This window comes from Schistocerca cancellata, chromosome 4 (assembly GCF_023864275.1).
Source record: "Schistocerca cancellata isolate TAMUIC-IGC-003103 chromosome 4, iqSchCanc2.1, whole genome shotgun sequence".
NCBI lineage: Eukaryota > Metazoa > Arthropoda > Insecta > Orthoptera > Acrididae > Schistocerca > Schistocerca cancellata.
The window spans coordinates 572538859-572553539 of NC_064629.1; positions in this window are offsets into that span (position 1 = coordinate 572538859).

A 14681-nucleotide genomic window follows, 5' to 3' on the forward strand; every position below is an offset into this window, starting at 1 on the left:
ATTTGATCCCTTGAGTGGATAGATAGTCAAGATGCTATCTGAGATCTGAAGATCGAAACCAACCGTTATGCCGCGCCATTTGATTGTGCGTGGAAGGAGACGGTAAAAATTTGCTAAATACCATCGTCATCACAACTGTTGGAACTGTTGCAGGCAGCCCTTCAATGCGGAATATGGAAGTAAGGACCGACACCGTGCTTCCTGATATGACGGAGTTCATTGGCACTACAAATAGGATTTTGCTGAAGGTATACACAACGGACCAGCAAAGCCTAAATGCAAACTCCGCCATGGCCTTGCTGGGTGGGGGCCGTCCAAATTATGTTGAGGTGAAGCAGTTCGGCGCTCTGGACAAGCTGTACCCTGAGAAGTTGTCTGTTCTATGTGACTGTCCATACCTGGCCCTGAACACTGCTGTATTACCAGTTGTTTAGTATGAACAACGCCCCAATGACCTTGATGTAAAAGTTTTAACACTACCCTGTGGAGAGACTGTGGGACCATGACACAAGCATCGCTATTTTCCGTATGCAGAAGCATCACCCTCATCTGCACTGAGATGACACGACGATACTAATGGAAGCGACTTAGCATGTGTGGTGGATGTCCTTAATACTGCGAGGCTACGCTTGACAAACATACTCCAAAATGACATTCAGGTCTGAATCAGTTGCAGTTCCTCTTGCTAAACGACGAAAGTTCACAGGAAAGTCCTCCAAAGCGTTCACATCCTAGGAATCCAGTTGAAAGCAGGATTCTACGAGGCAGTCGTCAAAAGGAGCATCAGAACCCACCAGTAGTCACTTTAGAAGATCAGCATTTGAATGCTTATCCATGGGTTGGTACATCAGTGTTGAGCTGCTATCCGGCCAGATATTACGATATTATCCAAGTAACTGGCACAGGAAAGAACTTTTGACGTAAGGTGCTCTAAAACCTTCTGAAAGGCCGCAGGCTGAAAGCCTCATTTGCCGAAGGGGACAGTAAGATTTTGCTAAATACCATCGTCACCACAACTGTTGGAACCGTTGCAGGAAGCCCTTCAATGCAGAATATGGAAGTAAGGACCGACACCGTGCTTGCTGATTTGACGGAATTCATTGCCACTACAAATGGAAATTTGCTGAAGGTATACACACCTAAGCAAAGCCTAAATGCAAACTCTTCCAGTTGCAACGGCAGTTGCAAATATGCTTCTTGCAAGTCAGCTTTGGAAAAACAATAACCCTGTCACAGTTTGTCCATGATTACGTCCAGGCATGGCAGCGGAAAACAATCAATGACAGTTTGTGGATTCACAGTAGCCTCAAAGTATGCACACAGTCTTAACCCACCTGACGGGTTAACAATGATCATCGGGGACGACAACTGGCTAGCTAAAATTGTTCTTTTCATATCACAATCTTGTCGTCGGTATAGCTCCTTAGTAACCTGGTCCTGAAGAGAATGAGGGACATGTCATGCATGAAGAAACTTTGGCTATGCATTGTCTCCAGAATGAAATGTGCCTTGAAGTCTAACGTCTTGCCTAAACCGTCGTCAAACAACTGCCTGTATTTTGAACACAGTGCATCGATGTTAGCATGAGGAAGAGCTGCATTCACTTGTAACACACTGCGTTGTACAGATAAACCGAACAACCCGAAACTGTCCTACATACAGAAAACACCTGGAAAAGTATTGTTTTTGTTGTGTCTCGAAAAGTGGCAGACAGGCTACACACTAACATTAGAGGGATATCCCGACCATTAAGAGCTGACACTTCAGGTAGAGGCTGTTGTAGCCAAGGAATATCTATCCTTTTGTACAGTCGTGCTCAAAAGTATCCGAACGATCTGAATTGTATTTCGCCTGATTCGCATGCAACCCACATAACGCAGCTGTCTAGCAGGTCCTCTAATCACTCCTTGGTGCAGTCATTTGACCATTGAAAATGGATCCAACAAGTCACCACTAGAAAACACTGCTCTGTATCGCAATAACTCAAGATGTAAAGTAATACCATGATACTAGAAATATCAGGGAACACCTTATCACAGATAAGACTGTTCTTAAGGCTTGTAAGCTCACATTTATTGCAATAAATTACATAACTGAAACGTTCCCACTCTCATTATTACGTCAGATAGGTAATGCACGTAGTAATTTCGTCGTATTCATGATTTCCTCTTCAAAGTAACATACCGTGCTTTTTATTTAACACAAAACGACATTAAAAAATTAAGTTATTCACGAGTAGCTCTTTGAGAATATGTATGAACTTCAAATGACACGACGAACCGTCTCGTTCTGCATATGGATTCAAACCCAGGTGATGCAGAATAAGATTTCGTGACTGACGGAAACTAACAGTCATTCCTGACTAGGCATACACAGAGTGATATACCTCGATTTTAGACATTATCAGTTAGCAAATATCAACTTTAAATTACATAACGTAAACACTTTTAACGGACGCGAATTCCTACCCAGCATCTATTGTCCCTGTTAACGAACTACGAGAGATGTTAAATATTGCTTCTTCACAAGTAACTTACTTGAAATGCCGTGAAGTGAAGCTTTGTGTTGGACAGGGATTCGAACCCAGAACCTAATCGGATTGTTATCGAAGCACAATCAACTTTGACATACCGGATTTTCTCGGCAGTAGCTAGATGTTTTAACTGAAATGATGAGACGAAACATTAATTTTATTTCCCTCCCAGGACTCCAACCCGGCAACTATCGCTGTTATATTCTAGAGAAAACGAACGTTAAATGTGGGTTTGTTACATCAGCAGCGACATCTGAGCATGTTTGAACTAGAAATAATATGACGAAGAGTTCAGTGCTGACTGGGAATCGAACCTCCCACACATCGTTTCTACACACAAACAGACGTAAGCTACCCAATTTTTCTCCACCAGCAGCTCGGAATAACATCCTTGAACTTACAGTGATATCGCAAATAGTTATATGTATCACAGGGAGTCAAAAACGTCAGATATCGTTAGTGTTGACAACGAATGAAAATGCATTAAAAATCAAAATTATTATCCACCAGCAGATAGGTGTTCTCATGCCAGAGCTTGATAATTCATAATGAAAATCCTAGTGCGGGCCAGGATTCGAACCCATTCACGCGCAATATGTGGGGATGTTGAGGAATCTGCAGTTTTGAACAAACAACAAATTGTGTCGAGCTGTATTGTCACGAAGGGATCAAATTCCGCGTTAAGGGCGGACTGAGCTGCATTCCCAGTTCAGAACCGATATTATCGGCATACAGAAGCTCCAGTAAAAGATGGAATGAGTGTCCTGTGACCCTACATAGCGTTTGTTTCGTCACTAGAATTAAATAACTAATATAAGAAAGGCTACTAGTGATAGAGTTTATTCATGTCGCCATTCCTGACTTTATTGTGGTTCAACCTAACGTCTACTTGGTAGAGAAGGAAGATCATGTTTAATGTGAATTTCAGACCAAAATGCTACTATACCTTCTTCACTTGCCGTAGCCAGAAGAGAACAGAATCTGTCTCTCCCTATAAAAAACCATAGGCAGAAAATGGAATCGAACCCAGACCATAAGTATACGAACCTATCACCAAACCAACAGACCAAAAGGAAAGCTGTAACTGTCTCTCTCTCAGAAGTCTAGATCCGGCCGTATCCATTGTCTCACAGCACTGTGGAATTTCTAGAGGAATTGTTGTTGACTTCTGCAGGTGCTGTAACTATGTCTTAGCTGGTAGCGTGATGGGATAAGATGTCGTGAGTTCGTGTACATTCACTGTTGTGCAGCATTGTAAGTTTTTCACCATTGCACTATGAGCTGAAAGTATTTTCTTGCGATTTGCTTATCAGTTCATTTCCTTCATACTTATCACCTTGGCATGTGAGTCTTAAGTGAAGAACAATATTTAATTTCGTATCGTTGACGGTCGATTCGAAATTCTTCAGAGACGCTTGTATTGGAAGCAGCTTGGCAGTCAGAAAGCCGAGATCTATGACCATTAACACAACTTACCGAGTCGAGCTGCCAAGAGGATTTGATATGTGAAGGTTTTCTTCTGATTTCGTTACAAATTTTTTTCTGGAAATTCGAAGCTCCATAAAATAAACCACAGAAAAAAAATGCTCATACACGCTGCCCCTATCACGGTTGGAACTGACGGCTCCTTGAACCGTTGGATCATTGAACACGGGCGGTACCACGGGACTACGGACACACTACTGCCAGCACTCCACTCTAATCATGGTATAGGTCGCTCAGCCTCATAACGCATCGTGAACGATAATAAAAGTTGTCACTTACGTGACGAATAGCATTTCTTTAGCCAAAAAAATTGAATTTTCTGTCTCAGTGTCTTAGTTTACATGAGGATTATATAGCACGAGTCATTCAAATGGAAAGGGAATATCAAGTGAATTTAGCAAGTCAATTCAGTACCATACGCGGAAGTGATTGCACTGATACAGTGTTGCCAAATGTTTGTGACGATGTTGCCAATTCTCAGCTGTGACAACTCTGTAGCGTTATAGGAGGAGAATCCCGTGCTCGTGTCATAGGAGGATACGGAGAGGAGGCGCGGGGTTTGCTTAATATGCAGCGTTTTCTCCTACCAGTTGTGTCAAACATTCAGGTGTGTGATCTTCCATCACGAGTAGTTTCCCACAAAATATATACGAATAAAACACTTACCCTGTTACTTTGTGACAAAAGATTATTTCAGTACAATAAAAAGTCTTTGGAAAGCAACTTTGCCCACCTGTCACGAAAAGTAAGATAACAAACACTTTGCACCTCGAAATCGATTGCACATATGTGCAGTCTTGTGATCATACAAGTAGAATTTCATGAACTGCACGAGAATGTAGAAAAATTTTGGTGCGAATGGGAGCTGTAAGAAACACAGTTAACTAATTATTCTGTACCACGTAATAATCAATTCATTTGAAAATTCAGAAGGGAAGAAACTAAAAATTATGCCCATTAAGACAGAAACTAAAGTGCAGATGTGGGCACTGTGCAGATCTGCGCTTTTTCATCTTCAGATCAATACAAATAATGTATACCAACCAGCGTATTCATTGCTTTCGTAATGTTTCCGTCTTGTTTAGTCTTCTAATGATGAACTGCATCCACACCCATGACTTTGATTGTTTCTTTGTAACCTTCCATCTACTATTTTAGTGTGTTATTGTTCGGTGTTCAAAAAGCAAAATATTATGCCTGCTCCCACGAGGTATTAAAACGAGGTCGCAAGAAGGCTAAAGAATTATAATCAAAATACAGTGAGACGCCAATTTGTCTGTCGTCATGGTGTTAAGTCAACAGAAATAGTTGGGTGTTATTGCCTGCATCGCCGGCACCCCGTTGTCGTCTTCTCTTATTGAGATTTTCATATTCTCCGTGACGAAACAGCCCACATTCCATTCATCCTGATCCATTCCGCCGGCCGGTGTGGCCGAGCGATTGTAGGCGCTACAGTCTGGAACCGCGCGATCGCTACGGTCGCAGGTTCGAATCCTGCCTCGGGCATGGATGTGTGTGATGTCCTTAGGTTAGTTAGGTTTAAGTAGTTCTAAGTTCTAGGGAACTGATGACCTGAGCAGTTAAGTCCCATAGTGCTCAGAACCATATGAACCATTTGATCCATTCCTTACGTGCATCGGCGGCAATGAGTGATAGGAAAGCTGTTGTGAGGTGACGAATAACAATAACAATGGTAGTAATAACAAATAAATATTCAAGGGAGTTTACTGCATTACAGACGATTAACAAAATAACCAAATAACCAAGAATGGCTGAGTGTTTAATTTGCGCACTGTAAAGGTGTTCTTACCACTTTGTTACTGAATTCTGTTCTGGTTGTTTGCAGAGAGAAAAGAAAGAGCCCTGTAGCCATACATGTCGCTAGTACAACGATGTAATACCTATCAACTATCCTTGCTTTACATGACGAGACGAAGATGGCGTCACTGAGCTGATATTTGAAATACACTTCTGTTTTCTCTCTCTATCTCTCTCTCTCTCTCTCTCTCTCTGTCTCCTTATTTTTCTTTTTAGTTTTTGAGGAAAGCATCGAGAAGCGCGAATAATAAGCAATTAGGCTTATAACCTGTTTACAGTTATTTTCATTGGGATACGTGATGCAAAAATATAACTTTTAAGTGTATTATTGCGTAATTCCAGTTATTGACAGACTATTCGTGAACTTGCTCGCATTCAGTGGGGTGAAACCTATCACAAAAGCAAGCGAAACACAAATATTTCTTGCACCGTGCGCAGCACACAAACGAAATCTCGCTGCACTGACGTGTTGTCCGATATATTGCACGGAAAACATATCTGATTCATGTTGCTAAATACAGCTCTATCAAATATCAATTTGGATGCGTACCAAGTGTATAAAAGTATATTTTGAAATACACAGAAAGGCACATAGAGCTATTCGAGTGAAAATAGCCATGTCCAAGATTGTAACTGGGGTCGACAGCATCGTTGTCTACCACCTTGACAACTCGAACGGTGACAGTGCTCGGCCGGTTACTTACGTTTACTGGTATCAAAGCTACAGCATGAAAAAACAAAAATGTTAATAACCGGAAGTAAAGCAGTCATCAGTCGATAGAGTGGTTTGAACACCACAGTGCTTTAATAGGCACGGTCTTGTTGGAGGTGGTAAGCCGTTGCTTTCCTCCGAACTTTGAATTGACTTACCTAGGAAGTTAATAGGTGAACCTACTGTTTAACGTGGCTTTCGGACCATAGTGCAACTCGACATTTTCCGCATCAAAAAACACTGGCCGACGGCAAATAAGTGTAAAATGCCACATAAAAACCGCGAAACTGACGAGGGATCGAACCTGAGAGCTTCGTATCCGTAGTCTTGCTGTTTATCACCTTTCCACCATACAGCCAACACCGTGGTTTCTGTTTGGCATTGAAATTAGGATCTCTTGTTTGTGCCTGCGTTGGCACTTGCGTGTCCCTTAGGAGACCTTACCTTTGAGATTACCCTCGTATACGTGTGTGTAAACGCCTTCCGATGCCCACTCAAGGAAGACAAGGATACACAGTCTAGCTTCAATATTACAAATACGCCTCAGTTTGTGGATAAACGCAGACTTAAGTTAATAATCATTTTGAGTATTTAGCAGTACTGTACTCATTGGTGTTAAACTCGTTTTCAACCAATGATTCCCACAGCTACAGGAACACTACTTGTGATACCTCTTAGACAAAATACTTACGCACTGCTATCAGACGAAAAGATCAACCTGACACAAACTGTGGGAAGTTTGTTTTACAGCCTTCGTACCTGGATAAAGAGCTTTTCCTATCTGAGATATATGTGAACGTTGCTGCATAGACGATTTAAGAAGAAACTAAATTCCTTCAGCTACGCCAATGTTTAAAGAAATCGTCTTAACATCACAAAATTGTGGTTTGTGAATCGTTTACCGGCCGTACTCTGCCGCGTTTCGCTATTTGGAAGGCAAAAAACTTACTGACGAATTTCACAGAAGGAAAAGGGGGACGAAATGTCTCCCACTGGAAGGTCATGTTGTTTTATTTAAATGATTACAAAATCAGGTAAAACGAACAGTGGGGTTGTCAGTATAAGCACATTACTGTTGTCAATATGATGTTGCACCGCCCAGGGCCTGTAATGATAAAGGGCCCGTTTAGGTCAGGCATATTGTATACAGAAGTGGAAGAGAGAGCACCACCAAATTCTACAATCCGTATGCATTGCATACACACAGAAATTACTGTGTACTTATGGAGCCCAATGAATTGCATATTTTCCGGTGAGAAAGAGCAATGGCAAACAGTCTTCGCTACATTAGGTTACTTAAACTGGTGTCACTCTGAGCTAGAATTTCTTGTTAGCGGCTAAGTGTAAAGACAATGAGTCGGATGCGGGTTTTGCAACTGTGAAATACTTTCCTACATTATGGAACCGAATATTAAATTTGAACTAATATTGCGAAAATTATGGACTTGGATAGCTTAGAATGGAAATTTTTATGTTTATTGCAAAGGAAAACAATTCATTTTCTAAAACATTCTGTCATACACAACTTGAAACAGGTCACGTCGACAAAATCATATGGAAGAAATGAAAGCGACGTATATCGGAAGGCAGTAAGATCCCTTGGCTTTTGGTTTGGCAGTATTCGATAGCCATTTCTCGGCGCAAGTAAATGAAGAAAGGCAGTGCGTTTTCGTTATAGAGTAACGTCTTCATCAATTACTTTAGTTTTAATATGATCAACGAGTAATTGCTAATGTTTGATATTAACATGAAAAGGATTCCGTAGACAGGGAAAAAACCTGTTCTTGGGCAACTACTTCTATTTCAAGCACATGTGTTCCAGCAGTGGTATGAAGAAAATGATAGTAATAATGACGGTAATAATCGAATTATCCGGTAACTTCACACTTCACAGTGAATTTTCTTTAACTAAGAACTTTGCTGAATTAGTGAAAATTTCAAAATGGCTTCACATCGACGCTATGATGCCTAGAAGAGTCTTTACATTCTGCTGACATGAGAATAGCGTAATCTCCACGTCAGAAGATTGCTTCTACTAAACTATTTAATAGACTCGCATTTTTTCCACCGTAACTAATTTTGTAAGCTAAGCACATCATCCATTACAGCACTCTCCTGGGGCTGGGAAATGTGGCCACAATGATCTGGTGGAACGAACTATCACAAGTGCAATGCGTGTATTCAGGCGTTTACTTTTAAGAGGCACAAACAGATTTACTTTACCTCTGGTAACCTCAAGAGAAAGATGTTATAATCCAGAATGCGCATTAAACATCACATTCCTTCATTCTCAACTAGGCAGTGCCGTTTTATGTTGGGAAATGACATAGGTGAAGGTCATGATAAACAGAAATACTGTCGCTTGTAAACTTACTTACACTATAACATTTTATTTGATTTGATGAACCGATAGCCATTTAAAGGAACAGGGCGCTTATTTTACCTGTACTTGATTGAACTAGAGACGTTGAAAAATTTGGTGCTGGGCTGTGATTCGAATTCGTATCTCCTCTGTCGAGGATCTGAATCTCTCGGAACAGTACTGTTCAATCATTTCGTTCCTTTTCCCAAAACTGCAATCTTCTCTAGGTCTCCTCCAAAGGTAAGTATGTGGGTCTGAATCCTGATCCAGTACAAAAATATTCATAATTTAATTTCAAGCCCTACCACGTGCACACCGGCCTGCTAGTGAAAATTAACGTGCATTTTTAATGTCTGTTCATGTGTTGCCAACAATTTCTGGTCAAACATGCACACATCTTTCTGTTGGTGAGTAAGCAATTGATACTTAAGCTATATTTGTGGACGATAAAGAAGAACGATAGGAGTGTGGTTCGATTGTCGCTCAGGCACAAAAATTTGTATCCTTATTTTAGATTCAAACACCTAGCAGCTGGTAAGAAAAACCAATACGTAACATTTGATTTTACTTAGTTAACAATCCGATTATGTGTTGGGTTCGTGTCTCCATCACAGAGCTTTACGTCATGTGCTTCATCTTTAAATGGATACACACTTGTTATTTCTGAATTGAGGTATATCATACATCTTTCGTGGTTAGTTAACAGGAATGAAAGGGTCTTGATAGGAGTCCCGGTTTATTACAAAAACTGTCGACTTTTATTTTCAAGTTTAGATTTGGTTACTGATATTGCCGAAAAGTTCGGTAATCCATAACTCTTCATGACTAGTCAGCAATATGATATGATTAGATTAGATTAGATTAATACTTGTTCCGTAGATCATGAATACGACATTTCGTAATGTTAGGGAACGTGTCATTTTAATGAAAGATTTCTTTGAATACCAGTATTCAATTTCTTTACAACGATTTTTTACCCTCTCTCTCTCATTCTTTTTTATTTTTATCTCTCTGTCTCTCTCCTCTCTCTCTCTCTCTCTCTCTATCTATCTCTCTGTCTGTCTGTCACACACACACACACACACACACACACACACACACACACACACACACACACATTCTCTTTTTATTTTTATTTGTTTGTTGTGCTCGACTATCGGCGAGGCACGAAACCGTACGTGAACGAGTCTCTTAGTTTTGAATACACTTACGAAAGAAATATAAAAACAACTATGAGAGTCACTGATTTATGATGCTTTGTTAGCAGTCAGTTCTGAGTGTTAATAGTAACTTCGCTCCAGTCCCTAAACCTAGTTACAGAAATGTGAATCAGACGCATTACATATTCCAGGCCGTAGTAGCCGCGTCTTTGAGACGCCAGCTATGGTCACTTCTCAGCCCGCTGTAGGATCACATAGGTTTGTCTGCTTCCTGCTGGTACTGTAACTGAGATTTGGCAACAAGGCAAGGTATGTTTGGCAACACTGTGATCGACGAGTTACTTCCTGGTGTGCTCTGATTTAAGCCTCAAAGTTCACTTGATTTTTCCTGTCATTTCCACTGAATAATCTGAGTTATTATCGCTTCGGTGTAACAGAAGATTGTAAATTTACGGTTTTCAGCCCAGGAAAGTAGTGCACGTGGAAATCGCAACTAATCTCGTCCTTTAAATAGTGGTTTACGAGTTCTAGCCAGTATTGTTGTTGTAAGAGGAAGGCCCAGCACATACCTCTTCGCTAGCTTTGTGGTGATGAGCTGAACGTAGTCGGCTCTCAGCCGTGGCAGCGTGCGGACGGCCCCGCGCGCCGGCCAGTGCTCCGCTGCAGGCGTTGTTTACTTCCGCGTCGTAGCTTTAAGGCTTGTGTCCGTCCACTGTGAACAACATGTCGAGCGCTTACCGTCGTGCGACCATTAAAGTTTCCTTCCCAGCTGAACATGCGCGGCCTCGTGCACATGAAGTTGAAACGTTCCTATGTGAAGAAGTTCGTTTAGATCCTAACCACGTTCTCGGAATCCATTTTTCGATCACGAGTAGTGTCGTTCATATTAAAATGACAAACACCGAGGTGTGTGAAGATGTTATTCGCCGCCATGCCAATGGACTTAAGTTCAAATACTCCGATGGTCACGTCGGAGCTGTAACACTTGCACTCGCAGAGTACGGACAACGCACGATTAGGGTGTTTGAACTACCTTTTGAAGTGCCGAAGGACGAAGTTGTCTCTGCGTTACAACCATACGGTAACGTCATCGGTTACGTAGAGGAAAAATGGCAAACCTTCACGACCTACTATGTCCTTAATGGTGTGCGTCAGGTCAAAATTGAACTGAAAAAAACATATACCATCATACCTGACAATTGGCGGGGTGCGAGTCATTGTCATGTACGACGGCCAACCCCGAACATGTGTGGGTTGTGGACAAGAAGGCCACGTCAGATCCGCCTGCGTGCGACGCCGCCTGATCCAGACGCCGGTTGGCGAGGAAGCGTCCCCAGCGGTGATCACTCAGATCCCTGTCACATATGCCAAGGCTGCCCAGGAAGATAGCACCTCTACACGGGGTCTTCCTGCTCCGTTGACGTCGTCTGATCAGATAGATGCAACCGCTACTGAGATTCCTTCTGAGGTGCCACAGGCGCCAGATCCTGACCTGCCGAATCATCGCAGCACTGTGACTGAAAACGCTACTGAGATGGACGTTGATCCGGGAGTGGTACCTACTTCTGCTTTCCTTCAGACTGGTCCGGAGTCAGACGAAAGCCACCCGAAATCAGACTCTGAACGACCTGTTCGAAAGCAAGGGTCGACACGGAAGAGAAAGAAACGTAGCCATACACCCCCTGATGAATCCATTCTACGGGTGGATACCAGGGATGCAGACCCGAAGATGGACGACAAACCGCTCTTTGATGACCAAAAGTGTGATGCGAACGACCCGCCACAGGTGACCACTGGCAACGAACACCCCCTCCTTACTGGCGCCGTCGCCCCCACAGGTCGACGTTGAAGAGAGTCTATCCGCTGAGCCGAAAACTACGTCTCCTCTACAAGTGGATGATGTACACAGCCGGTGCCCTACCGCAGTATCAGTCTCCTGGGCTGACGACGTGGAGATCGAAGGGACTGGGGTGGACGGTGCTGATGATGGGTCGCCCCCATCGGTTGCGCCCGCGCCCGCAAACTCTCCACAATAGCAGCCACGTCAGCGGACCGGCAAGATCGACGACCTCTCGCTCCTGAAGAAGGAGCTCCACCTGTTCCTGTGGGACTCCAACACCAGCATTATCGTGTCGCAACGATTAACCTCGCGACCATTCGTGCGCCCCACAAACTAGCGCTGCTCCACGGCGCTGCTTCACGGCGCAACTTTCTCCCGCTTCGGACACCGGTAGTGGTGTTTCCATCATCTTACGAGAAGGTCTTCCTGCCGAAGATGTCCTATACCTCCCCAACGGCAGAGGTATGGCCCTTACTCTCTTTGGCGTACGTGTTGTCAACATTTATGCGCCGTCGGTCTCCAGCTACCGTCGTGAACGCAATGCCTTCTTCGCGAATGAAGTTACACCCCTTTTTATGGGACAACACGATGACTGGGTCATGGGTAGAGACTTCAACTGCACCCAGCGACCTCAGGATCAATTGCCGCGTCACTCACCATGCGCAGCTCTGGAAACAGTCGTCACGCGGCTACAATTTGTCGACACGTGGAGACATGTTCACGGTGATCTTTTGGGATTTACGTACTACACTGCGCACTCCTGTAGCCGACTGGATCGCATCTACATCTCGCGGACCCTAATTCAACACACTCGACAGGCTGAAATCTGGCCTGTTGCTTTCTCAGATCATGAGGCTTACTTCTGTGACGTTGTTCTCACAAGACCGGCAGTATGGCACGGACGTGATTTATGGAAACTGAACACGGCACTTCTTAATTCACCTGACTGTCGACTTCTAATATAAGACACTTGGGCCACATGTAATAGACGCCGTCTCACGTATCCGTCTACCATATCCTGGTGGATCCAGTGTGCAAAACCTGCTCTTCGAAAAACTTTGATCTGGTATGGCAAAGATGTTGTCGCCTGGAGAAGGAGCACTATGGACTTTTACTACAGGATCCTACGAGAATGCTCCACGATGCCAGCCTCCCCTGAGCGCCATACAAGGATGAACCATGCTAAGGCCCAAATCTTCAATCTCATGCGAAGGCATTTGGAAGGAATGATAGTACGATCTCGTACTGCTGATCGCATGCCTCATGAACATCCGTCGATGTACCATATCATCCAAGAACGCCAATATCGACGCCGAAAATTGATTCACGTCCTAACAGACCAAGAAGGGCGTCGCTACGTAACCCAATCTGCAATAGGGAATGCGCTTCACGCCCACTACCAGTAGCTCTACGCCACAATTCCACATTCCCCAGAGTTGATCGAGGAAGTCTCACAGCTCAACTTCGGTGGTATCCCAGGAGATGCGGCGATTGACTTGATGTCAGAGGTGACTGACGATTAAGTCCGCGATGCGATCCGGGCAGGAACCATCAATCGCTCCCCAGGACCCGACGGTCTTCCCCTCCAATTTTATCGCACCTTCCGTGATTTGTTAGAGTCCACCTTCACCTCCATCTGTCGGGAACTGATGTCTCCGGAAGTACCTGTGCCGGACGCTTTCATGGAAGGAATTATTGTTCCTGTACATAAACCGCGTGGTGGCAACAATATCAGTGATTATCGGCCCCTCACCCTACTTAACAGTGATATGAAATCTTCACTCGCCTTTTGGCGGCACGACTTAAAAACGTTGCCCGATATGTTGTGTCGCCAGACCAAGCATCTTTGGGAGGGGATAATAATATCCGCACGGCTTTATGCCGCTACAGGGAGATGATCGCAGTTACCCAGGCACAACGCCTCTCTGGGGCACTTGCGTCTTTGGACTGTAGTCAAGCTTTTGATAGGGTTGACCATTCGTTCCTTACGGCCATTCTCCACCATATGGGTTTCCCAGTCGCCGTTATCACGGTAGTGATGCGCCTTCTGTGGGGTGCCTTTTCCAGGATTATGTACAATGGCAGACTCACTCCTCCGATAAAAATAGGTCGATCCGTACGTCAAGGTTGCCCTCTATCAGCGATTTTGTACGCCTTTTCTTTGGAATCCTTACTATGTAGACTCAGACAACGTTTGGTAGGGTTGTCCATAGATCGCTACCGATTCTGTTGCACGGCCTATGCTGACGATGTAGTCATCTGCTTACGTAATGCCGACGAGGTTCGAGCTGTTTTGACGTGGGTAGCGACTTATGGTGAGGCGTCGGGTAGCTCTTTAAACGTACGTAAGTCACAAGTTATGTTCATTGGCACGGGACTTCCCGTGGAGTGCGTTACACCTCTCACCACCGTTGATACCATTCGCTGTTTGGGAATAGATTTTTCATCTGATCTCCGGCGTTCAGCCACCATCAACTGCCGACGCCTTCTTTTAATGATCAGAACAGGTCTTATGGACCATCGCCTTCGATCCCTACATATTCTCCAACGAGCTCGATATGTCAATATATATATATCGCATCCCGAGTTCCCCATGTAGCACAAGTTCTACCTTTCCCGCTTACTGTGGCACGTCGCATGTTAGCAGCGATGGCATCTTTCGTCAGCTCTGGGATGTTGTTCAACCCTTACTCTTCCCCGTGAACGAGGTGGGATAGGTCTGTTTCACGTGCCGGATAGAGCTCGCGCCCTATTTGTCAGCTCCCAGATGA